General features: G+C 42.8%; 1 long non-coding RNA gene and 1 other non-coding gene across 2 annotated transcripts; one reads left to right on the top strand and one right to left on the bottom strand.

Moving 5' to 3' along the window:
* Positions 1-8052: 8052 nt before the first annotated feature.
* LOC122894916 lies at positions 8053-8159 on the bottom strand. The gene has a single exon (XR_006381913.1). It is a non-coding gene; the product is annotated as a U6 spliceosomal RNA (small nuclear RNA).
* Positions 8160-10941: 2782 nt separating this feature from the next.
* Positions 10942-25230, top strand: LOC122893066. Its single transcript, XR_006381575.1, has 3 exons — positions 10942-11809; positions 20826-20895; positions 24751-25230. It is a non-coding gene; the product is annotated as an uncharacterized LOC122893066 (long non-coding RNA).
* The last annotated feature ends 195 nt before the right edge of the window (positions 25231-25425 follow it).

Below are 25425 nucleotides of genomic sequence, written 5' to 3'. Positions count from 1 at the left end.
TAAATGTCTTTTATTATGTTGAGGAAATTTCCTTCTATTATTTCTAGTTTCTGATTTTTTTTTAATCTCTTAAGGGTTTTAGATTTTGTCAAATACCTTTTCCCCATCAATTGCAATGATTATATGCTTTTCCCCTTTATTCTATTAATGTGGTGTATTACATTGAGTTTTGTGTGTTGACAAATGTTTGCATTACTGAGATAAGTCTCTATATACTTTTAATATTCTGAACTGTTCATTTCTCATTTCGTTTTCTCTTATTTATTTCCAGCTGTGTATTTGTATATTTCTGCATCCATCTTTCTCCACATTTGTCACTCTCTCAGTTATTATTCTGTTTCTCTTTTATTACTTGTATGTTTTACTATCATCATCTCAAATAATTGCCTTATATTCCACTGTCACAGACAGTTAAGAACCAAATTAGGAATAGAGGGCAGAAGGACCTAAGGAAAATGACACTACTGACAAATTTCATGGGTAGATCCCACTACCCTAAGTCAGGATGAGGTTACAATGTCCATCTTTCCTATACCCAATTCTTATGGATCAAGAATATTGATCCAACTGGAATCTTTTAAGATTTTACCCTAGAAGAATGGGGGCAGGGAGGAGCTACCATATTTAGGGTATTGTTATGTACTACTGACAGTCTCCTTGACCAATGAGAGGATGTCTACATAACAACATTTGGGGAAGTTTAGAAGCATCAGGAAAGCCTCACTCCCTGAAAGAACTAGACCAACCCCTGCTAATAATGCATTAAAGTATATCATTGGAGCTTCATTTCCTTAGTGAAGGGACTGGCCTTTCTTAGAAATTTAATGCTCTGGCAGACAACTCAGATATTTTAAAATGTACATGAACAAGTTCAAAGAAGGGGAGAGAGTAAGAATGTCAGATGTACTTGGGAAGAGATTCTAGGAAAATGGAGGAGAGTGCACAAAAGAATAGGTTGGCAAATCTGTAAACGTACTTCCCTATTGTACAAATGGGCCCAGGGTGAATTCTGAGAAAAGGATCCAAAAGACAGAAGTTATGTTCTGTAATCAGAATGCCCTTAAGGAAGGTAAATGCCCAGATTTGTCCAGGACAAGTCATGAGACACAGGTTTCAGAATGGACACGAAAAATTTCTCTTCTGAATGAGTAATAATTCAGTTTCCAGGTTCCAGCTAAGTTACTCTAAGGCTTTCTCAGTTTTTATTAACAAGGAAAGGAGTTTAAAGTATTTTCAAAAGTCTAAATTCTTACCTATCATAATGCTACCAACTTCAGCCTTTCATTCCATTTCTGGTTCCCATCCCACGTGCCACTTTACTCCCTCCCCCCACAGATCTGACTACTTTGGGAAATTCCTGTCTCATATTTTTTCCCCCTAAAACCTGATCTTGGTTCTCATCAAAACCTTTCAGATTCTTACAAAATTGTCCTGTGTGGAGAAATACTAATCCCTAAACTAAATACATCAGCTGTAAAAAAAATATCAGAAAGATAGCATTTCAGTTAAGTTTTCCTATTTGAAGTTGCCTTTAGCTTCTAATTTGCAGTCATTTCTTGTCTGATTTTAAGTTATTGAGCTGTTTTTCTGCTGACAATTGGATCTGTCCCAAGGATGACTTCAGTGATAAATGCCATGGTGTCTCCATCTTTGTCAAGCCCCAGTCAACCAAGGAAATGCACATTCATCCCCACAGGGAGAAATGGAAAAACCAAAGTGATCCCATCTCCACGTGTGATCTTTAGGTAGGAAACTAGAATGGCTGAATCCCTATGTTTTGAAGGTAAGCCACCTCCGGAGCTCATTATTTGGGAATCTCTCTCTAAAGTACTTATGTATGAATTTAATTCAGTGTTTAAAAAACGTACTTTATTCACATAGCCCTCAAACTTGTCTACCTCAGTGTGATTTTAGATCCTTTCAGATGATTGAGAATGGAGATCTAGAAGAAAGGGATGGCCATGGGTACCTAAGAAGTGGAAAGAGGGTGCTGAAGAAACCAGAAGGAGGGCACTGACAGAACAAGGCCCTCATTTCTCCCACACCATCTACTGATGACACCAAGAGGAGGCCTTCAGTCATGTGGAGCAGGTACTACTAACAGCCAGAGAAAGCCCTCTCTGAGGTAGCTAAGACCAAGACCTTTTCAACCCCACCATGCAGATAAGGAAGGATGTCAGGATACAGAAGTGACATCAGGACTTTTCTCCATTTTAATCCTAATTGAGAACATTCATGACAAACACCAACCCTCCTTTTCTCCACAGCAGAGCCACTTAGCAGCACCTGCATTGTTTCAGGTCATTTAAATGATGCCCAAATTGAGGGTTAGATTTCAACTTTTTAGCTTGACTAGAGGAGAAGCCCTGTGGGGAGCACACCAACTCGTACTCACCCAAGGCAACTTGCACAGAAAAGAGTTAACAAAGCAGGCCTGAGACTGTTCTCTAGAAAGACCTATGTGCAAGGTCGGCCCTTGGCAGGCATCAAGGGATGTGTGTTTTGGGAACTGGGATTTAGGGTTCTCACCACCCTAACTGATAAAAAAAAAAAAATTGGCCCACTATGCCTAAACTGCACAAATAACGTGATATGTGCCGAACACCTGCTTCTCTGAGTCTGAGATTTGGGTACACAGTAAGCAGAGGGTGTCTATACATGTAACTCTCAATAAAACCCTGGGCCCTGAGTCTCTAATGAGCTTCTCTGGTGGACAGTATTTCACATGTGCTGTCATAACTCATGGCTGGGGGAATTAAGCATATCCTGTGTAATTCCACTGGGAGAAGACTCCAGATTTTGTGCTCTATGAAACTTCTCCTTTTGCTGATTTTGCTTTGTAGCCTTTTGCTGTAATAAATCACAGCCATGAATACAACTATATGCTGACTCCTGGAAATCCTAGAGATTCATCGAAAATGAAGTTGGTCTTGGGGACCCTCAATATACCATCCAGTTCTTCTTTTCCTTTATTCTGTTAGTTCTTATACCTAGAAACACTTGGGGAAGGGGGTGGGAAGAGGGGGTGGAAGGAGAAATAATTCTGTCCTTCAATCCCAATATATTCCTCCTTGTCCCTTTCCTTTTCTACTCCATTCAGACATACTCCTTAAGCTACTTATGTTTTCTCACATTTTCTTCTCTCAGAATTACAGAAAAATTCTTTTAAAGAAGCTTGCCAACTATGACAGAAATGCCTGAGGTATTGTTCGTTCTGGGGTCTATCTTCCAGTTGACAGCAGCGTACTTCCTGTATGTGAGTTTCTGATACCACAAGCCTTGATTTCTCAGTCTTTACTGCCTCTTTTAAATCTCCCTCTTTTAATTTAATCTCCCTCTTTTACTTTAATATCCCTCTTTTAAAATTTGTTTTTCCCTCGCTATAGTATCCATCTACATTTTTGGCCTGTTCTGGAGCTGTCCCTCAATCTGTCTGTCTCTCTGACATAAGCTCAATACTGGAATGTTTGTGTGTCTTCCTCTCACACAGCTAAATATGTTTCAACAAATTTTTTCCTGGGAGGCCTAGAGAAAGGCACCACCTGAGTTTCTGAGTACATGAGTACTACTACTTGAATCATCTCTCTGTGAACAAAAAATGATATTTTTCTCTGCTGGGCCCCACTGAGCGAGAAATAATTGTGTGGATAGTACCTGTTCCTATTAAAATCTGTGCTCCAGCCTGGCTGCCTGCAGGCTCACCCACATTCAGCAATGAAGTGGATATTTATATAGGGGATCTACATCTTTACCTAATACACAGCTGCATACAGGCCAGGATCTCCATCCTTTAACCCGAAACATCAGGAAGTGATTTCAAGTCCTACACTTGATCAGTGGCAAGGACCAATCTTCCCAAAGTCCCACCATCTTGATTAAAGACTTGGAGATCCACAACCAATCATTTTTGGCTGGCCCTTCTGGGTCCAGGCGACTTAAGACACAGCCACTGTTTTGTTTTAGAACAAAATAATAACCTTCCTTCCCCTCCCCTACTCCAATAAAAATTATTGTTGCAAAGGAAGAGATAATAGAATAACATGCATTCTGCTGTCTCAACCCCAAAAGGTTTTCTGTCACTCCTGGCAGTGTTTCCTAGGCTTCCAGATAGGGCCCCAAGGCTTTCTGGCTGGGTTTCCAAAAATTTCAAATGGGGGCTTCCAGACTTCCTTTTGGAAGTTTTAGGGTTTTATGTTAAGATTTCAGGACATTCTTTGTAGGAACTAGAAGACTTGTCAAAGTTTCCAAAGCTTCTCCAAAGGGGTTACGGGTCTCCTTGGAAAAGGCCATAAACTTCTTCTCTGGGTTATTCAGAAGTTGTAGGCAGAAGCTCATAGCACTGTTTTCAAAGATGCAGGGAGCAGCTGATTATTTTTAGTCAGGGAGGCTTCTAGAGGGTCCTATCAGCGTATGCTTTCCTCAGCCACCTCCTTTCATTCATTCATTCAGCAAACATTTAGAGAGTAATCTACCATGTCCTAGGCACAGAGCTGGGTCAGATTTATGACACAACATCAATGTCAGGGAGCTCACAGAGCTGCTCTTAAGGCTCTCCTGCTGGTGGGAGAGCTTTGGTTTCTTTCCAAGCTGAACAGCTCAGGAGCATTAGTCTTTCAGCTGGGGAGGAGATACGCTCTCCAGCAGCAGTTTTGTTCCAAGCTCTTTCAGATAGTTTCCTAAAACCTCCTATGGAATGATACAAGGAGAGCAAATCTAAATCAGCCCACCAACTACAATTCTAGGGCCCTCTGGCATTTCTTGGCTGAGACAATGGTAGGGCTCTTCAAAGAGCAAGAATTTAAGTCATTTAGGATTAGCCCAACTCTTTTTGCCACACTTTTGAATTTATTCTACAAGCCACACCTAAAGAATATGTTCTCCAAGGAAACATTTGGGGATTGGGGTTAAGCCCCTCTCATCTTTAAGAGTTTTGCTCAGCCAGGACCTTCCATACAGCTTGAGATTTCAGCCAGCTTCACCACTCTATTGCAGGGACTGACTCCTATTAAAATGAAAATCCCCAGAAGATGTCCAGCTTCCATCAGACTATTTTACACTCCTACTGTGAGTGATCAGATCCCTTCAGGAAAGATAAGCGAGAACAGGTTTTGCTGTTTGAAAGGGGGAGAAATAAACAAGCTTCCCTGGATACCTGAGAGGAAGAAAGAGGCAGCTTGAGGGGGTACGAAAAGACTCCAAATAGATTTTTCTATTAATAGCTGGCCATCAGATCAACCCTGAAAACAAGATCCAAGTGAGTGCTAGAAGCGATGTGATGCCTACAGCCAGGGGACATACTCTCTGAGAGTATGGGCTCTCCTGCAGGGCTCAACCTGTAGGGCAGCCTTCCAAACAGGTAGTAGGTGGTCTCTTCCTCCCAAATACCCAGTACAAGGACCCCATAAACCCATAGTGATACTCATTGTACATTTCCATACCTCTTCTCTGCTCATTGTACATTTCCATACCTCTTCTATACAATAGATAAGAAAAGCCTGAGGGGGGTGTCTTTGAAAGTGTAGGACATCACACAGTGTACCTGCAGGTGCTATCACTGAAAGGGACTAGGTAGACTCAAGTAGAGGAAGAATAACAGCTAACCTCCACAGCAGTGTAACACCTCACTAAGCATTCCACGGATTGAACTCACTTTAACCACCCAGTATCCCTATGAGGTAGGTACTATCTATGATTTCATTCTCATTTTACTGTTGAGGAAACTGAGGAGCAGATTTTAAGTAACTTGTCCAGTGTCACGCAGCTGGTCTAAAAGCAAGACTCGATTCCTGGAAGTCCCTGACTCAACTCTAAAACCCGCACCTCGCCATGGTCACTGGGCATTTCTCTGACAAGACTTATTTCCCATGACTTTTTCTTCCTTTCATTTTTTTCTCCTATTGTATGAGTTCAGCTGCTGAAGACCACTCTTGGTCCCCTCCTCCTGGGACAAAATTTTCTCTCACTTTTCCATCTCTGGCCAATTTTGTCAATCCTTTCTAACTTGGCCTTTGCTCTGCTACCCCTTTCCCAAACCAGAAGCCTTGGGGACCAGACCTCTCTCTCCCCTTCCTTGGAGCTGGGAACTGAGACAGAGTGTGCAGTGGCAAGAGAGCCAACCCACAAGGGCAGGGTGTGAGTGTGCACATGTTGCCAGCTTCTTGGGGCTCCTTGCTGTCCCCTATCTCCTCTCTCACTCTTTGTTCACGTTGTTGCTCCTCCCACCCCACCCACCGTCCGTCCTTCCCCACATTGTGTGCTGCTGTGTCTATTTTTCTTGGCCTTGATTTCCTTCTTCTACAGGTCAATCTCTGGAATATTCTTTTTCTCAGTTTACTTGTTGTATATCTTGCTGAAGTTATATCTGTGTCTGTTTTTATTATCCTTTTTTTTCTTTCGGACCAGCCATAAGAGGGGAACAGGAGTTCACTACCCCAGGATAAAATCTGTTCTCTTTTAACATAGTTTAGAGGCCTTTGCATCTGTCTTCAGCATCAACTTTGGCCACTTGTGCTCCAACATGGTGCTACAGCCATAATGAACTTCATTTTCCCCCTAAATATGCTCTGCCCTGCACAGGTTGCCCTTCCTGCTGCTGGAGAGACTTTACCACCCCGAACCCAGAGTTCAACTAACTCTCTTCCATCCTTGTTAAGACTCAGACACTGCTTCCTCCAGGAACCATTCCTGGCTGAGGCGTCTTTCTTATGAGTGTTTTCACCCTGTGTTTCTACTGCTAGAGCAATAATCACATGAAATGTCTATTTGCTTATACCTTTCTCTCTTAGACTCAGATCTTTGAAGGCAGATTTACTTCTAGACACACAGTACAGTAAAAAGCCTTTCTTGTAGCCTTCCCTCCTGGTTCTTCTCTTCCCACACCATCCTCTAAAACACTGGCTCATTTTTGCCAGATTTGGAGATTCTACAGGCCCAAATACTATCTGTGTTTTTCCACCAAGTCTAAGGAGACTTCAATCCCCTGGGGGTGTTTTTTTCTGGGGCTTCTGGTGTCAACTTCTCCTCTTATTAATCATAGAAGAAAGTGATATTAGGTAGAGATTTTGTGGAGTTCTTCCAACAACTGTGTTGGTTGTTCCACTTAGGGGTAGGAACCTGGAGGAAACCACACACATGTCAGTTCCCAAATCCACTGTCTCTAACAATAGTGTGCTCTCCTCCAAGGCCAGCACCACAATTGCATTCTTTTCCTCCCTTACCCAGTGCCCTGAGGAAACAATTGTTGAAAATCTTTATTCATATGTATATGTGTATGTGCGTGTGTGTACACATATACACACTATCTACATGTATGTATAGGTAATAGTTCATTAACACAGATTTCATTTACATACACACACATGGTTTAGGAATACAGGATAGGGATGGGATATAGGTCCTAGATGACAGGTAGTACTCCCTCCGGTTTTTCTGGATGCATCTGAGAAATGTGTTTGGGCCATGCGTTGGGTTCTGAGGGGACACAATCAGTTTCAAACCCCTTTAAATCTGAGCTGTGAACATTTACATAGTTTCCTAAAGGAAAATAGCTTCTGTAGCCAGAGAAAAACTATATCATTGCTTAGCAGAAGTGACCCCCCCCCCGCCCAATGCTTTGCCTGCAGGATTCTGTTTATTAAATGAGTATCTGAACATTGTCCAGTTAGTTTGCATCCTCTACTTTCTCTGCATGCTCCCCAACACTTGAGAGAGAGTGTGAGCCATGGTGTGCTGAAATTTCTGTTGCTGGCTTCAGCACCAACCAGAGCCTCTGGCGGGGCCCGTTCTGCTCTGGACTCCCTCCCAGTAGAGGCAGAGACAACATTTTAGCCACTGACCCTATATCCTTTCTCCAGCAGCTGAGAGCTCAGAATTGTCTCTGTCTCTGTCCCCTGGCTGAGCCGTCCCATGGACCCTCCTGTGCTCCTGTGCTCCAAGCCTTTAGTTTCAGTAGCTTTCTTGGGGAACTTATGTCACCTCTCATATGATAAATTCCTCAATCATCTTCCTTTACATGATTTTTCTTACCTATTTTATTTACTTTTTTTTCCCCCCCAAAATAGGAAACGCTTCATAAACATGCGTGTCATCCGCATTCAGCGTCCACGCTCATCTTCTTGGTATGGTTCCAATTTTAGTTTATGTGCTGTCAAAGTGGGCACTTTTCATAGCTATTTTAAACATTTCCTCTTCCATGGGAATTCTAGGATCATCACATCCAATTTTGGAAAAACAAACAAAGATTCATAGGGACGTTATTTTTAAATCTCCCACTGTATTGTATTTTTTTAAAGATTTCATTCATTATTTCAGAGAGAGAGAGCACAAGTGGAGTATGGGGCAGAGGGAGAAGCAGACTCCCCACCAAGCATTGTGCCCAACTTGGGGTTCGATCCCAAGACCCCAGGATCATGACCTGAGCCAAAGGTAGACGCTTACCCGACTGAGCTACCTAGGTGCCCCTGTAATTGTATTTTAAAAATCAAGTTCTCCTTGCCTGCCAAATTGTTTTTGCTCAATACACTTAGCTGCTGTATTGCTAAATGTATACACATTTTTGACAATTATTCAACCTAGCTCATAATCATACTGTTATTTCTGTTCTCTTATATAAATATTTGCATTTGTCTGTTTCTTTATTGTCAAGGTTTTGGAAGCATCTTGTTTTAAGTATATTTCTTGCTTAATGACATATAACAAGGTTGTTTTTTTTAACCCCAATAACCTAGTCTCTTTCAATAGAGAAAATTCAGCCCATTAACATCACACAATAATTGTCATACTGTTACACTCCCTCTTATTCTACTTTATGTTTATCATTTATTTAATTGTATCTCTTTTATGCATGTTTTCTTTTTTCTCCATGTAGTCTTCCCTTTCCCTTGTTAATTCAGAAGTTCTGTATTTTTCCATTCTGCTATCATTACCTACCAGTACCTGACATGCAGGATCAAATGCATGTTTCTTTACTTCTGAATAATTAAAAAAAAAAAAAAACACTAAATATTCTTCCACTCTCCCCCTTCCCCTCAATTCCATACATGTTATGGAGAAATGACTACACCCAGCTACTCAGGCCTACCTATCTGGGGTTCGGGGGACAAGCAAGCAGAGTGGGCTTGGACCTGAGAGTAGGACTCCAGGGGCCCCATCAAGTCCATGTCTCCACAGACAAACTAGATCTGACCATTCCCAGTGACTGATACTGAAAACCCTACTTTTAGAGCTGGAGGTCCCTCTTTAGGCCTCATGGGACCAGTCATTAGACCCCTTAAAATAGGCCAGATGAGGCTGATTGGGACACTGGGGAGTAAGATGAAGGAAGAGGGTAAGTGTCCTGAAGGGAAGTTGAGGGGATGTCACTTGAACTTGAGGCTGCTCTGCCTGGCAAGGTAATCTCTCTTGGCAAGTACAGAAGCTACCCAGGACTGAAGCCTGTGTTTGTGATGGAAAGGATGGGCACTCTGGACCTAGGCACTCACAGGGAGAAGGGTAAAGGCAGGAGGAGGAAGAGCACGGCTTGGGATCTGGCAGGGAAAGGGAAAGATGGTGGAAAATGCAGTGACCATGGAGTCTACGGTAGAGGAAGGGGCTCTGATGTGGAGGCAGGACTTTAGGTAGTTGTTCAGGACAGACTGGGTCCACAGCAGGGAACTTCCTGCTATGGAAGAGGTGGAGTTTTGAATGGTGAGAAGAGGGCAGTATCCCAGGGTCTAGCAACTGAAGCATCTCCTCTTGGAGCATAGACTGGGGACAGTCAGGGTCAGCCTTGGGCTGGGATAGGCAGGGCCTTTTACCTTTGGCCCTCAGCTGGGGGCTGCACTGGGAGGTAGGATCAGAGCCTGAGACTCTCAATGGCCCCTGGGAGAAGGTGGAGCCCCCAGCTGTGGTCAGATTCCTCCAGAAACCCAGGCACACCTAGACTTTAGCACCCCTGAAGGGACTGTGGAGGTAAGAAGGTACCCTTTCTCAGGGTCTGCAAAAGGGTTCTTTCAGGAAAACATCTTTGCTCCACTCCCTCATACACAGTACACACAAAGAGATGGGGATACAGAAGAGAATAAGGCATATGCTAAAGGAAGCCTTGGGCTCCTGGGTTAGGTAATGGTGGGAAAGCAGAAAGAGGGCCACCAACTCTCATTTGCATAGTATTGACTATTTGACAGGCACCATGGTGTATGGAAATCCTTGCAAGTTATCATTCCTTTAGAGATTAAAAATCAGAGGTTGTGTTTAGATAGCTTGCCCAAAGTTACATACCTAGCAAGTGGGCAAGCTTAGATGAGAACCAGTCCTGTCTGATTTCAAAGCTTAACAACCTCTTAGGCTCTCCCAAATTATTCTGAATACTTTGGTAGCCTTAATTTGGGATCCGACCTTGCACTTAACAATGAATGGGGAAGCAGCCCAAAGATTGAACAAATAAAATATGGTAACAGGGCAATATGTTTTCAGTTCACTTCTGTATTTGTTTTTCTTGCACACACACACAAGTGTGCAAGATGGGTTGGCTAGTCCCTCCTGTGGGAAGATAAAATCATTCATTTTCCTCTGCCCTCAAACCATGGTCAGAATATCCACTAATCTATTGCACATGAGCTTCCTGCACCCTGCACTAAGTTAAGCTGCCCTTTCCTTTTCTCTTAGAACCATAATGTAGGAAAAGCCTAGAAGTATTAGGAAAGGTTCCCCAAAAGAGTAGACAGTCCCTTGATGAGATTGTTAATGGGGTTGGTCTCTTCTTCCTGGTTCCCAGTTTATTCATGTCTCTGATCCTCATGAAACTGAAAATGTCTATTAAAATATATGTGGATGGTAGAAAATAGTTAATTAAAAGGACAATGGAGAACATCTCCTCACTTGCAAATAACCACTGGTCTCATTTTGACATCTCTCTCTCTCCCTCCACCCCAGCAAAGAATAAGTGTAAGAAACAAAGCTTAATTGTTTGGGGAGCAGGGGTGGTTATGAAGTGATTACAGTTTTTGGAAATAAAAATTTGTGTCTGCTATTTAAACCATTGGAAAGTAGTCAACAGACTCAACTATCTTAACTTTGTTATCATAGTTTAAAGCTGTCATCAGTGAGTAAATGTTCAAGTAATAATGTTTTAAAAATGGTATGTGTGAAACATACTGTTTTTTTTTTTTCTTCAAACTTAGAAGTTTAATAAACCAACTACAGAAGATTATAACAAGGTGGTGAGTACTGCTATCTGTGAGCATAAGCCCTTTGGACATTAAGGAAGAGCAAAGAAAGGATATGTTGTAAACGAGAGAGACCCGGGAAAGGGTGATAAAAAGACAGCACAGAAAGTACCAGAAAGACTTAGAGGGGCCAGAAACATGGGAGAACAGGTGCCTCCAATGCTTCTGGAAAAGGGGGCAAGGGGGCAGGGGATTTTTGGAAACAAGAGGCAGGGTAGGAGGGCCTTCAAGCCAAGAGTGGAGGCAGGAATGGAGAGATCACTCCATTTCCAGGGAGAAATGAGCAGTAGGAAATGCATGCCTGCCCTGCCCTCAAGATCCAGAAAGGTCTGTGTCCGACCAATTCAGACGGAGGCAAGGGAACTAGAAGGGCCAGTGAGGGAGGAGAGGGCTGTAGCAGTGGGCCTCGTTGGATCCAACGTGGAGCTAATGTCCAGGCACCCACAGGGTGTAAGTGGGGTAGCCAGCCCGTGTGACAGTGCGGAGAGACGAGGAGCAAGCTGCCACGGAAGGCCACAGCTTCAGAGGGATCAGAGCCCCAGGCTGCCACCAGTGAGCTTCCACAGGACATGGCCAACGTTTGCCGCAGAGCTAGCATGAGGCAGGTAAGTGGGCTCAACGTACAGAACGCCTGATGCACCAACGCACGCGGGTGGGGCTGTCAAGGGGCGTGGCCACTTGCCACCAGCCCTGCCATTGGCCAGGCCCCTGCCAGGAAGCCCTGGAAACCCTGTCCTCACGGGTCTACCCCTGCCCTTACTGCCCCCAAGGCCACACCCCCAGGCTGCTGTTGGAAGGCGTTGGTCACTCCCCACTCGGCTTCCTGCCGTTGGGCTTCCCTACTAGGGGGGTTGTCACTGATGCAGGACCAAGGGGAGGCTCGGTGGCATGGCACACCCTGAAACCTGAACTGTTGCCGAGGCTTTGAACTGTAGCAGAGCCATATATTCTTGTGGTGACAGTGGCCTTAGGAAAAATATTCTGTCTCTGGGTGACTAGGTCAGAGTTGCACAAGCCTTCTTTAAAAATGCAACCAACCTATGTGGTGGCCTTTGGAGGGACGGTGGGGGAAATTTCAAATCCTGTCAGGGGAAGGTAGGGGGGTATAGAGTAGATATTAAATTCAGTGAAATTTGTAGTTACACCCACAAATACTAAGTTTGAGCTGCCAAGTGAGCGGATAACTTCTCCAGCTCAGAGTGAGGATTTGTAGCCAGCTTCTCCATAAAATAGGAGCAGACATATTTCTTGTCCTTTGGTCTCTGTGAGACCCTATGCATTGATTTAGTAGAGCCTGCAACTAATTCACCGGCTCACCCTGTGCACCCAGCTCAGACTGCTGTCACCACCAGACAAGCATAGGAGTTACTACAAACAGGACATACCTATTTTCCTTCTGTTCCTTTCTTTTTTCCATCAAGCCCCTCTCATTCAACTCTATGATAAAACCGTGTATCCCCTCCCCTCCCCTTCTTATTAGATGTGGGGAAAATTCCCCAAATTACTTTTAAATCATTTTTATGTCATTAGAGAAGTCACTTAACAGGTGTGCTGTTAGGCTCACGGGATTAAACAAAAGATTATTGCCCTGAGTTCCCTCCCTAGTGCAGACATTCTGGTTTATAAGGTTAAGTAGGGTGCATGAGCCGCACATGGCTCCAAAGTTGTCTGTCAATGAGGCAAACCTTTGTGGTGGTCCTAAGTTGGAATGCTAAAATATTAGGCTGAATCTGGATGTGGTCTCACCAGAGTTGCTGGGTATTTTGGGATTGGGTGGGTGTTTTTCCTGAATTCAGAATCTCAGGAATGAAATACATAACCAACTGGGGTGGTAAGAAAGGCTCCTTTTATGGTTCTGTGGTGGGGGCATTCTTAAACCTATATTAAAAGAGTTTAAACCTGTGTATGAATGTTCACATCCATGGTAGTAATTGGAGAAGACTTACCACAGTTGTTGGGGGCCCAGATGAAGAGGGTGGGACATCACCAGAGAGTCACTCCTGACCTAAGGGACACACATGGAATTAAGAAGAAAATTACCTCTTCCTTTCTCATGAATTAGCACCCTATCTTTGTAAAGGGCCTGGAAAATAGAAACAATATTGCAGAAATCACTAAAAAAGCAGTCCAAATTTAATTTTGAGGGCTGTTAAGAATTTGGGATCCAATCTTGAGGCTGAATACCCTTCAGTATTCAAGGTCTGGCAGTGGTATCAGAGTAGCAGAAGTCTTTGGTAGGGGATGATACACATCTTCATTGTTAGGCAGGTAGTCACTATAAATGGCATCTCCGTGGTCTGCTTTAGATGCTCTTATTCATAGGAAGGATGGATACTAGGTGTTTAATGTCAGTTATGCATCCATGTTCTAAAAATGGAAAATTCTTTTTTGGTGATTTGCTTCTTTTACCTCTCAGCTCTCCCCTCCATGTTAGCATCACCAAAGTGCCTAAAATTAGGATGAGCTCTTTGTTCCAAACTGAAAACCTGCCCTCTGTGCTGCTAGACTAGGTGGTAAACGGTGCTGGATTCTGATGGAAACCTGGGATTGAATCCTCGAGTATCCAAAATTTTGTCCCTTCCTCCAATTGTGAGATTATCTGATGGGGCCCAAAGCCTCTGGAACCCACATTAGAGCTGGCAAGAGGGAACTTGCAGGGGTATCAGCCCTATGGGAGACTGGATTATGATCAGGAAATGGGGCAGGGACTTGAACTAGCAGTGGTGTGAAGCAAAAATTCTTGCCCAATCTCTGGGTGCTGGTAGGGGCTTTTGCTCTCTGAAAAGAGGTCCTAGGTCTGCTTCGGGACAGACTGCTGAATGGCAAAAGGCCAGTTGTTCTCATGCTGGGTGAGGATACACACCCTTGAAAGAGTCAGTTCCTAGGTTGATGGTAACTGGAAGAGCTTTTGGAGTGACTCTGAAGAAGCTAGAGAATAGGTTAGAAATCATAGGAATAGAAGTTGCTTGTCTTTTGGGATAAGGTAAGAGGGAAATGGAATTAATTACTTCTATTTACAGGATCTGTGGACCTTGCCTCTGTGGGTAGTCAGATGATAACACCACTTCTTAGATTTCTGCTTGGGCAGAAACCATATGAAACTTAACACTGAGGAAAGGGTAAAAGCTTAGAAAGAAGAGAAGGCCATGGCACAAACTTATAAGGAAACTAGAAACAAAACCAGAATGACTAAATCTCCTTCCCTCTCTGTGTTCCTTCTTTCTTCCCTCTCTTCCTTCCTACAAACATTTGAGTGTCTACTACATGCCAAGTTCAAGCTAGGTGCTGAGAATAAAACATGAACAAGACTTGCTTCCTGCTCCAGAAGAGCTCATATGTAGTGGGGAGCTAATGTCATGGCTAACTGTAGGGCATGGGATGAGAAATGGGTTTCCAAGGACTGCTTTTTCTGTGTGTCAGTAAGGAGGAGGCTAAGAAAATAAAGACCCTCAGAATGGGTTCTGAAGTTACCTTTGTAATTGTCACAGAGCTGAGGGTAGAGGACCAGCTGACACATGTAGGCTAGGGATTCATGCCGTCTTTGTGGCTTCTCTTTGCGTGGTGATACAGGTACTAGACAGAGGTCTGAAGTGAATCAGGGCTAGAATACTTCCTATGTACCCTGTGCCACAGTCAGGCACAGTGGCAGGGGTAATGTTATCACTTCTCCTCTCCCTGAAGTATCTTTGTGTTGCTGTGGGTTGTCTAGCTACAACTACCTTGAGTTCTCTCTTGGTCATTATGTGCAAAAGGGAGAATAAGGAAGTTGTGAGAGATTTGGAAAATAGAAAACAAAGAAGAAACTTCTTTATCCCCAAATACCAACAACAGCAGCAAAACTGAAGAAAAACATTTTTGTATCCAGTTTATGGGTCCCTGAAGTCCAGGAAGGTCAAGGACCAGCCCCAGGACCAGAGAAAAAATAATGCTCTTATCAGAGAATATTCTATTAGCATTTAAGGTTGGTTAAGCGTCTTTGCTGAGGCCTGGAAAACCAAAAGCTCCTAGGTGTTCACATCTTGATGAGAGAACTTCTTTGTGGGAAGTGTTTTTGTGCAAGTATTTAAAAACTTCTTATAGGGACGCCTGGGTGGCGCAGTTGGTTGAACGACTGCCTCCGGCTCAGGGCGTGATCCTGGAATCCCGGGATCGAGTCCCACATCAGGCTCCCAGCTCCATGGGGAGTCTGCTTCGCTCTCTGACCTTCTCCTCGCTCATTCTCTCTCTCACTGTCTCTCTCTCTCTCAAATAAATAAAAAATAAAATCTTTAAAAAAAAAAAAAAAAAAATGTTAAAAACTTCTTATAGGTGCAGGATACAGAGAATTCCCAGAAGACAGGCCTTGTGAGGAAGTCACATTTGTTATGACTCTAGGTTTGACTTGTAAAGCAGGCATTAAAAAGTAGTTGTAAGTTTCTAGAGTTTGGGGGTAACCAGATTGGTAGGTCCTAACTGGACCTGGGAGATTTTCCTAAATGGTTTATTTTGAAAGTATTTGCTGCTGCCGAAGCTAATTGGAGGAGGCACTTAAGGTTGCCTGGCCGCAGCGGGAAAGACCCTGGAATTAAGGCACTGGCTGGGTAGATACCCGAACCCATAGATAACAAGGCCAGGTGAAAAACATTGACTCTTACTACTGTCATTTTGCCAAACGTTTTGAAGAGTGTTTGGTGTACCGAACACTCAGGGCTTTCAGTTGGATAGATATCTTTACTAAACAACAGCACCATATTTTTCTTAATAGCCATAGGCCTTTGGATGCTTTCAAAAAATTGCCTTGGACAGTATTAATTTCCAGTGATCTAGCTCAGCTCTACAGCCTCAGCAACAAGGGCATGAAGTCGATAGCTTCCTCATCTTTGCTTCTTTGAGTAGATGGCCAAGGAACTAGTTCTGCATCATCAAGAACATGGCCACTTTGTGGAGATTCTGAAATCTCTGGCTTAGGGATTGATTAGGGGTTCCCACTCCGCTTTCCCCTGGAGGAGGTGTTTCTCTATGGCTATTTAGCAGATTTTACAGCATCTTAATCTTTTATAAGGTTTGGAAGTTTGTTTTCTGGTTCTCATATTTCCCTTTTGGTGTATGTACTGCCTTTTCTCAGAGGATGTTGGCTCTTCTCCCAACTGACTCTCAGCTGTTCTTTGGGAAAAGGCCAGAAATGTAAAACCACAGTGAAAAAAACAAAACAGAGCAAACCCCCAAAAATCTGTGGGTCTTCCCACTTCTGACATCTGGTTTTGTTTTGTTTTACTTTCTTTATTTTTCCTTTAATTGGTGGTCATTTCTGTACCCAAAGTCTGCAATTCTAATGACCTATTTTCTGGTATCCTTGTCTAGGCATAATCCATGATGGGCTCCAATCTGTAGTCTCTCATGGTCCCTTCACACTTGTTTAATTTTTAGAAGAACTACTTGTTGAAAGGGCAAGCCATTGAGTTTCCCCTGGGTAGCTAGCAAGGATCCCAATTTCAAAAAAAACTGAAAATACGAGATGTGAAGATGTTTTGAAGAAAGAACAAGAAGCCTGTGTTCTAGTCCTGGCACTACCATTATTATCCATGTGAACTCTGGCAAGTCTCCAAATTTCTTTGGGTTGTGGTTTCCTCATGGGTAAAATTGGGATGTGAATGCCTACCTCACAGGGTTGTTGTGAGGATTAAATGTGCTCTGTAATCTGTTGTACTATATACATATTCGTGAATTTTTGTTATGATTTAAGAGCCATTTAAAAGTATTCCCTGGCCATATAGCAGACATGCTAACATTTGTACTATCTGATCAAGGACTTTCATGGCCGTGTGTTACATATTTAAATCGCTGGAGCAAAATTATGTCTTTACATAAATACTTTTTTTGTGTGTGAAGAAGGTCCATAGCTTTCATTGGTTTTCTAAAGGGGGGTGTCTATTATCCTAAAAAGGTAAAGCCCAGTGCTTTAGATTGAAGAGTAGGTTTCAGTAATGGGAATAAATGTATTGCTTCCAAAAGGTCCCTCTTAACATGTCTGCAATAGTAGTTGCAATGTTTTTTCCATAGGGAAATTCTGAATGTGGCCTAATGACTGGCTGTACAGGATGTTTGAAACTGGGACAGAAAATTCGTGGCCACATGGTCATGGTAATCATTAAGTTATCCAACTGCTTACAGTGTGAAGATGGAGATGAACAAATAATTAGCCATGTGGCCCTAAGAAAATCACCTTACCTCATGGAGTCTGTTACCTCATTTGTAAAGTGAAGGATTTGACCTTGAAGATTTCCAAAGTTCTTAGTTTGAATTCTCTTGGGAAGTGAGGTCAAAGCTGGACTTGGATGAAGCCCTTTTGGGGCAGAAATGAATCAGGTTTTGTGTAAGAGGAGAAAGAGAGAGTGTCAGGGAGAGGAGGAGGGGCAGAGCATTCAGGAAACCCCAATTCTTGACAAACATGAGAAACGAGAGCCTGCTGAGGTGAAGAGTCGGGGTCATCAGGGCAGAAAGAGAGTTTGTGGGCTACTCGTGAAGATCAAAGACTCTGGTAGATGAGAGACTCAACCTCCAACTTTCACCCTGGGTCTGACTTGCCAGAACAAAGTTCTCTCTCAGTGAGTGAACACCCCATCTTCTCTGCACTCACAGATCTTCCAGTTCTTAGGGGCAAATGTCTGGAGTTTTCCCTCTTCCAACATCAGGTGATCTGGCTACTTCAGGAGAATGCTGCCCTACAAATGCCTCAAGTCACAAGTAAGTGACACAAATGGAGAGGCTGTTTGAAGGATTAACAGAACCACTATCTGTACTGTAAGGGGTATTGGAGTCCCCACACCCGCAAGAGGAATTTTAAGGGAAAGATTCTCATTTTTTTCTACTACATTGATAGATATATAATAATAACAATAATAAAGTCCATAGTTTATATTAGGTTCACTCTGTGTGTATGTGTGTGGGGGGGTTAAAACTGGGTTAAGGATATTTTTGTGTTAAGTGGTTGGATGTTCACATGCTGGGCTTATATTTAACTGCCAGAGAAGCTATCAGACTTCTCCAAAGTGGTGGTACTGTCTTACATTCCCACCACCAGTGTATGAGCATTTAACTTCACCAACCCTTGACAAAGTCTTTTAAATTTTACACATTGTAATAGGTTTAAAGATACCTCATTGTGCTGTAAATTTGAAATTCCCTAAGATTAGTGGCATTGAGCTTCTTTTCTTATGCTTACGGGCCCGGTCAGTTCTCCTGCTCTTCATCTTTTATTACTGTATTTAAGAGTTTTTGTATTTTAGAGACAAGCACTTTATTAGACACATCATATAGAAATTTGCTCTCCCAGTAAGAGACTTGTTTTTTTTATTGAAGTGTCTCTTGAAAGAGCAGAAATGTATAATTTTGTACATTTTATCGGTTCTTTTATAGATTGTGTTTTAGTGTAGTATCTAAAAAAGTTGTCTAACTCAGGGTCACAAAGTTTTCTTCTGTTTTCATCTAGAATTTTTTATAGTTTAAGATTTTATATACAGGCTTGTGATCCACTTTGAGGTAGTGTTTGTATATGCCACAAGAATTTTTATGTGGTACTTCAAAGTATGCCTCAGAGCTTGTTTTGCACATGATATCCAGTTGTCGCAACATCATTTGTTGAGAAGACTATTGTCAAAGATAATTTTTCTGTATATGTATGATCCTATTTATAGACTTTCTATTGTCTTCCACTTGTTGTTGATTTTTTTAAAAATATTTTATTTATTATTTGACAGAGAGAGAGAGAGATTACAAGTAGGCAGAGAGGCAGGCAGAGAGAAAGGGGGAAGCAGGATCCCCACTGAGCAGAGAGCCCAATGTGGGGCTCGATCCCGGGACCCTGGGATCATGACCCGAGTTGAAGGCAGAGGCTTAACCCACTGAGCCACCCGGGAGCCCTGATTTTAATTTAATTTAATTTAATTTAATTTATTTATTTGACAGAGATCACAAGTAGGTAAAGAGGCAGGCAGAGAGAGTGGAGGAAGCAGGCTCTCCGTTGAGCAGAGAGCCTGATGTGGGGCTCGATCCCAGGGTCCTGGAATCATGACCTGAGGTGAAGGCAGAGCCTTTAACCCACTGAGCCACCCAGGAGCCCCTGATTGTTGATTTTTATGTCAATACCATACTGCTTTGGTTACTGTACCTTTATAATAAGTCTTGAAATCATATAGCATTTATTTGTTTTCTGACTTCTTTTTCAAAGTTGTTTTGGCTATTCTGGGTCCTTTTTATTTCCATGTGAATGTTAGAATAAACCTGTCAATTTTAGAATTAACTTGTCAAAAAATCCTTGCTGAGATTTTTATTAGGATTATGTTGAATCTATGCCTCAATTTTAGGAGAATTGCCATTCTAATCCTGAGTCTTCTGAATTATAAAACATGGAATAGCTCTCAGTTAGATATTCTTTAATTTCTTTCAGCAACATTTTGCAGTTTTGGGTATAGGTTTTGCACAACTTTTGTCAGATTTATCCCAAGTATTTCATATTTTTTTAATGTTGATATAATGTTCTTTAAAATTTCCATTTCTGATTGTCTGTTACTGGTATTAACAAATACAGCTGTGTTTTGCATATTGATCTTAAATCTTGCAAATTTGCTAAACTCACTTATTCGTTTTTTTGAGAGGCTGCACCTGGTTTTCTACATAGGAGCCTTGTCACCTGTAAATAGATAGCTTCATTCCCTTCCAATATGGATGCTTTTTCTTTTTCTTGCCTTACTGGACTTGTTAGAACTTCTAGTGTTGTACTGTATAGAAATTGTGAGAGGGACCATGTTTTTCTTCCTTTTGAACTTAGGAGGAATGCAGTCAGCCTTTAATAATTAAATATGGTGTGATGTATAGATTATTTAGATGTCTTTTATCATATTAAGGAAGTTCTCATAATTAGTTTGCTGGACGTTTACAATCAGGAATGGATCTTGTCAAATGTCAAATGCCTTTTCTGCATCCTCTGAGATGATTATGTACTGTTGTGTTGTTTTGAAAAAAACAAACCAGCTCTGTGAACTAGTAAAAATGGGAATGGAGGGTTACATTTTTTAGAATAATACTCTGACCTTGTTCTCTAGACTGGGGTCAGCAAACTTTTTCTATGATAATATTTCAGTTAATCTCTTAAACTTTGTAGGCCAAAGCGACTGCCACATAGTCTTCCTTGTTTTAAAAAACATTTCTTTAAAAAATAAACTATTATTAGTTTCCTTTAAAATTTTTTGTCTGGTCATCTGAGCTAAAAAATATTTTATTCCATCATTAGAGTTGGCTGTGTAGTTGAAAAAAGCAGCAGCAGCAGCAGTGGCAGGGACAGAAATACATGTAGCCAGCAAAACCCCCAAAATCTATGATCGGCTCTTTTCCAAAACATTTTGCCAACTCCCTATTCTAGAATATTGTCATAAAATATTTTGAAGGGAAGAGTACATTTTCATATACGGTATATGACTCAGATTAAATTAAGCCATGGGTAGCAGCTTCTTTCCATCTGCACTGCTAGTCCCTAAACTGGGAATTTTTAAATAAGAGTGTGATTATTAAAATGCATCATATGAAGAAGTAACTGAGGATCTTAATCTGGAAATTAATTGATGGCAACTGTGCTTGATTTCTCAGAATTTGGAAGACTTGGCTCCTTGGTATAGAAGCAGCATTGGCTGAGACATGGTTCTTTGGAAACAGACAGGTATGGTCTTGTCTGGGTGTTGAGTAACCCCCTGCCCCCATCAATGCATTTAACTGAAACTAATGTAGCAGTCATTCTGTTCCAGGCATTGTTCTAAGGGTTTTATCCTCTGGGCTTCTCTCCTTGCCTAATGATGCCAACAATTTCTTGCTCACAGCAGGTTGCTGAAAGGATTATATGGGGTTTAGTAACTTATCTAAGACACTCTTACAGTGTTGGGGCCAGAATTGGGCTCTTAACACTCTCCCATGCTGTTTCTCTAGTACAGGGACTTGTCCATTCTCAGTCTCTACCATCTGATCTTCTTCCCCAGTTGCCATAAAAACTAATAGAAGTGAGATAAGACTGAAAAGTCCAACTTAACACCCTTTCTGAATGAACTAGGAGATTTATAGCACTTTTCAAGAAGTGAAGGGGTCAGAATATTTTAGAGAGAGGGAGAGAGACAAGAAGCAATTAAAGAAACTAAGAACTAGGAAAGCCTCCATCCTTTTCTTTCTGTCTGACATGAAAACAGATTCAAATTTTGGAGATAGTCAAAGAACTTTTCCCAGTTTTACTTCATTTAGATCAATTTTAACCAGTTTGTGGTGGTTCCTAATGAACTCCTCTGAGGTAACCAGTGACTGCATGTTAGTAATGATAATGACTACTTTTTTCTTTTAATGTTTTATTTATTTGAGAGAGCAGGGGCACAGAGGCTGGGGTGGGAGGCAGAGGCAGAGGGAACAGCAGACTCCCCTTTGAGCAGGGAGCCCAACGTGGGGCTCCATCCCAGGACCCTGGAATCATGACCTGAGCTGAAAGCAGGTGCTTAACCACCTGAGCCACCCAGATGCCCAAACACTGACTACTTTTAAAGGTCAAGAAGTGCAACCCACATGTCGTTCATTATAAATTAGCTCTCAAATTCATTCCTGCTAATGTGCACATTCCCAGGGACACTGCTTTTCTTCCCTGGGACTGGGCAGCGGTGTATCTGTCCAGTGCTCAGTCCCACACAGATTCATGCAGCTGGGGTCCTCCTGCAGCTAGTGCTCATTTGCAGCCTTGGGTTGGGCCTATTGTAGTCCACCTACTGGCTCATGGTTTTTGGTTTTCCCCTTTCTACATAAATGCATTACTTTATTATATATATTATCCCAGTTAAGTAGTGTGGGGCTCTTTCTGCCTGGCAAAGGGCCCAGCATTTGACATGTAAGGGAGCCAGGGAGAGCTATGCTGTGAACAGACTACAGCCTTTTTATTTTTTCTTGAGCTTTCAGGGAACTCCTATCCTCCCAGGTGTTGAAAGCCTTTTTCTTTTACCTTTATTTATCCTTCCCCAAGTATCCAAGCTCTGAAGTGGCAATTTTAAATATACTAAATCCCTTTAAATTGCCATCTGATGTCTTTAACTATTGATTACTCAAGTTTGTTGTCTACTTAAAGTTGCTTTAGGTTTGTCTCCTGGCAAAATTATCTATTTCTTGAGGGGGGAGGGATCCTCCTGTAGAGGTAATACATCTTCATTTTGGCAAATCCAGAAAATACGGATGAGCAAATAGAGAAAGATCAGAATCATCTGTAATCCAACCATCCAGAGTCAACTTGCTAGTGTGATTTTAGTGGATTTTCTTACAGCGTTTACCCAGGTGCACAGTTTTTTTCCCCCCTAGAAATAGGATTATTTAGTACAATTCAGTGATACAGACTTTTTAAAATTTTCTGAGCTCACACTCTTCTACAACGTTGATTTTAAGGATCTATCCCATAGTTATGATTCAGTTCACTAGAAGTCTGGTCTTGTCCACAGGTCCCATTCTAGAAGGATTTTTTTATGTAAAAAATGAATGGACATAACCTAAAGACACTAAGAACAAGGGCCTCATGATACAGCATTTGGCTATATTGGGGAGGACAAGATGGTTTTTGTGGCCAAATATGGGATAAATGGGTTTGGTCATATGGAAGTTTCTTTGAAATTGCTTATTGCCCCTCATGGAAGAAATGGTGTCACTATCTGCCTAGCACCAAACATAAATGCACAAAAACCTTGAGGCATCTGCTGTATCACAGTGTTATATACTTAAAAGTGATAGTAGGGCATTATAATAAAGTGTACCTTTTGATGACATACGATCTGACAAAGCATTTTTTTTTTTTTTGTATGTGTAATGGCCTACTTGATCAATACTGGCCTCATCCCCATAGAATAGCCATCCCGATATTTAGGTAGTGAACTTAGATTGACCCTGCCCCTTCCCCAAGAGGAATGTGCTTAGAAACAGAACCAGTGAAATACGGCCGGCTGGTAAAATATGGCCAGCTGCTAAAATATGCTGAATAGCCCCTGATAACAGAGCAGGTACCAGGACATGTCAGCCTGGGCGGAGGTAACAGAGCCCAGATACCAGGATGTGTTTGGCCAGGTGGAGACGTCCAATCAGTAAAAGTGTACGTATTACCTCCTACCCGCTAAGGAATGTGAGCCCCACCTTTCAGGTGCCAAACTAAGGTGCCAAGGTGATAGGCTGAGTCAAATGACTATCATGAGGTAGGGTGTAATCCGATTGGCCACCTGTGTGTAACATAGCATGATTGTATGACATTCTCTGTGCGCTACATTTTCATTGGCCAGGCTCAACTATATGGCCTTTTCTCTATAAAAACTGGCCTATGAGAATAGGAGGTTGTCACTTTCCCTTTGTGAAAGGTGACCCCAACCAATCAGTTTTGGTTCTCAGTGCTGGCGCCAAATAAAGCCCTGCTTAACTTTAGCTTTGTATCGGCTCTCGTCCTTTTGTCCACTACCCTTCAGTGGGGGCTCGTCCGGGATAAAATGGCGAGGACTGAGCCAGCATCAGAATTTTTGGGAAAAGCCTCTGGAGGTAAGATATTGAGACTTTGTTCTTGAGATCCTTTCTGTCTGTCAGACTGTCTGAGTGCGGAGCTCCAGGGTAAAGCCCGCCAGGGAGAAGCTGGACACAGCACTGCTCCCCAGGGCCGGAGTGGATGTGGGGACACCCCATCACTCCGGTGGGGGGGGGATTGCCAGGGGGTACGAGCCCTCCCAGGCGATCAGGGGACCAAGAAAATCCCCACCAGCGAGTGTGTTTAGGGGATCAAGAAAATCCCCACCATCGAGCGTGTCTAGGGGACCGAGGAAATCCCCACCAGCGAGCGTGTCTAGGGGACTGAGAAAATCCCCAGCAACCGCTGGGTTTATGGATGCTTGTAGGGAACTGAGAAAATTCCCTACAGCGACTTTTTTTTTGGTATGTGTAATGACCTACTTGATCAATACTGGCCTCATCCCCATAGAATAGCCATCCCGATATTTAGGTAGTGAACTTAGATTGACCCCCCCAAAAAAATGCTTTGTCAGATCATATGTCATCAAAAGGTACACTTTATTATGTTTTTGAGTTGGGATTATATCTTGCATATCTTTGGGCTTAACATCTGGTTGAAGAAGGGCCACTGGGCCTGTGGTTGTCTTTGCCTTGTCTTCTTGTTGTTTGTTGTGTTTGAAGAAATGGGGCAAATGGAGAGTAAGGAACCTGTGATGCCCCTAAGCCTTGTTCTCCAACATTTCAAGGATTTTCAAGGTAAAGCCACCCAGGTGGGCGACAAGGTTTATCCAGGAAAACTAAAAACACTCGGCCAGTTAGAGTGGCTTACTCTCTCCACAGGGTGGCTGCCGGAGGGAATGTTTGCCTTGGCTCAAATTTATCTTACCCAGAATTAAGTCTTTGATCTCCATTGAGACCGGATACCATACATCGTGGCCTGGCAATACTTGGTGGAAGAGCCGCCATCATGGCTCAAGTCTCATCTTCCCCTTGCTAACAAAACTATTTCTCTCCCTCTAAGGCAGGTCAGTCCACCAAAATCAGAACAGAAAGATGAGAAAGATCCAGGAAAAAGGACCGCTCTGCCCCCGTCGGACACAGAGGACATTGAACTTCCCCTCCTTATCTGTCCCCCAAACCTGACTCTCGGTCCCAAGACTCCCTCCCAAGCCCATCTCATACGCGGTCTGTGTCCACCTATGGAACTATTAAGAAGAAGGACCACTCTGATCTTTCTCCCGACCCCCCTCCTTCCCTTTATCCCCTCCTTCCCTTTACTCCCCTCTACCCACCTCTAGCCCTCTGGTCCCAGGGGCCCTGACACTGCCTCTTCATGAGGTTCATCCACCGGATGGGAGAGGGCACCCCCCCAACCTATATCCCTTTCTCTTCTGATATTTATAACTGGAAGGCCCAACATAAGTCCTTCTCTGTCCACCCCCAGAATTTGATTAGTCTCCTAGAAACTGTGTTTCTTACCCATCAGCCTGCCTGGGTGGGTATTTAGCAACTTCTTATGGCCCTTTTCTTTTTATTTTTTTAAAGACTTTATTTATTGGGGGGGGGAGAGTGAGCACAGGCAGACAGAATGGCAGGCAGAGGCAGAGGGAGAGGCAGGCTCCCTGCCGAGCAAGGAGCCCGATGTGGGACCTGATCCCAGGACGCTGGGATCATGACCTGAGCCGAAGGCAGCTGC

This window comes from Neovison vison, chromosome 13, assembly GCF_020171115.1.
Source record: "Neovison vison isolate M4711 chromosome 13, ASM_NN_V1, whole genome shotgun sequence".
Taxonomy (NCBI): Eukaryota; Metazoa; Chordata; class Mammalia; order Carnivora; family Mustelidae; genus Neogale; species Neogale vison.
The sequence above is the reverse complement of the archived record's forward strand: the minus strand, read 5'-3'. Positions and strand labels throughout refer to the sequence as shown.